Consider the following 1,829-nt stretch of genomic DNA (forward strand, 5'->3'; position numbering starts at 1 on the left):
CAGGTTCTGGATGATAAAGAAAATTGACCCAAGGAGTTTGGTGATTTCATAAAGACTTTGAGCTAAAGATTAAAGCAAAAAGAACAGAAAAGAAGACAATTTTATTTTAGACAATTTTAGTTTAGGGTTTGTTTTTTTTTATTAAAACAAAAACAAAAAAACTGTATTAGGATTTATTATTTTTGTAATATTTTTCTTTATTTTTTGGACTTTTGGACTTTGAGACATTATTATTTATTTTTTTATTACCCTACGGAAGGGTACTTTAAATATAAATTGTTTGCAGAGAAGGAGGACAATTACGATATTGTCTCTGCACCTTGGGTTCGTACACTAGACATCGTAGTCAGTGGCCCGAGTCGACTACAGCCGATTCATCCCCCGTCTGGAACGTGAGGTAAGATTCTAAACACTCGCGAATCCCCTGTCAGCGAGTTACTGGACTCCTTCGTATGCATATATGTTGAGGACTGAATACGGACATTTATTTTTCTAATAAAGGGCAAGGCCTGGCCATACAAGATAAGGGTTCGGATTTCATCACCGTTCTCTTCTTTCCCGCTTTAGGAACACGTAACCTACGCGAAGCTAAGCCTAAAATTGACTAGAATGAGACCGATAGGGTAACAAGCTTAACAGGAAAGCCATTCGAAAAATATTGGTTACTTTAAGTATACTTCGAAGTTCGTGACGGTTTCTGTAAGTTGAGTGCGTGACTGCGCCGCCTTATAATACCGGTGAGGCCTTGGGTATCAAAGCTCCACCGAGCTTCCCTCTCCTCTATTCAACTTACGTTAACTCGGATTGATTCCATAGGGGTTTGCTTAAATTGTAACGAATTCCCGCTCGAAGGATTAGAAGCTGGTCTAGAAACAATCTAAGTGGAGCCATCATGCTTTTTGTTTGCTAGAAATCAATAGGTTTGATTTGGTTGAGTCGGCCTTGATCTGTGTTTGCTTACCCTTCTAATTTAGAAAATTCTATTGTATGCCTGAACGTAAAAGAGATGCACTAGGTATATTTGTTAAAGAGAAACCTAGTAGTTCGAAGCGTCTCGATTACCTTCATCTAGAAAGTTCGGCTTTTGAAGAGTCTGCTTTTGAACGTTCTTTAACTGAGGAGGGAATCCCTGTGCTCCGGTAGCGCCAGAAATGGCAACTTTGAAAGCTTTGTTGATTCCAACTAGGACTACCCGTCCTTCGTGTATTAAGTTAGCTGAAACGGAGGTACCCTATGAACTGAAACCTGGGACCTTACAGATGCTCCCAATATTTTTAGGGAAAGAAAATGAAAAACCTTATTACCATGTTAGGGATTTTGAGGAAATTTGTAGTACCCTAAGAATTAGAGGCTTAGATGATGATGCTTTGAAACTTAGGTTATTCCCATTTTCCCTGAAAGATAAGGCCAAGTCGTGGTTGTATAGTTTGGACTCCGAGTCGATTGAGACATATGAACAACTTACATCTGCCTTTTTCAATAAGTTTTTCCCTAGGCACAAAACATCGTCTATTAGGACGCAAATATGCACATTTTCACAACAAGAGGGAGAATCTTTATATAGGTATTTGGAAAGGTTCAATGATTTATTATCCCAGTGTCCTCATCATGGTTTAGAAAAGGTTAGGCTAGTTCAGATCCTTTATGAGGGTTTAGATTATTCCACAACGACCATGGTTGAGTCTCTATGCACTGGTGGATTTGAAAACCAAACTGTTGATGCGGCGATGGAATTTTTTAATGAAATCGCCGAAAAAACCCAGCAATGGGAAAATAGTAGGGCACCCCAGAAAACAATTCTTTTAAGTAGAGGAAACGTTAATAGGGTA

At 38.8% G+C, this 1,829-nt stretch overlaps 1 pseudogene; it reads right to left on the reverse strand.

Annotated features, from left to right (window-relative positions):
• Positions 1–1,515: 1,515 nt before the first annotated feature.
• Positions 1,516–1,615, reverse strand: LOC113292158 (annotated as a pseudogene).
• Positions 1,616–1,829: the final 214 nt, after the last annotated feature.

The sequence above is a fragment of the Papaver somniferum genome, chromosome 6 (assembly GCF_003573695.1).
Source record: "Papaver somniferum cultivar HN1 chromosome 6, ASM357369v1, whole genome shotgun sequence".
Classification (NCBI taxonomy): domain Eukaryota; kingdom Viridiplantae; phylum Streptophyta; class Magnoliopsida; order Ranunculales; family Papaveraceae; genus Papaver; species Papaver somniferum.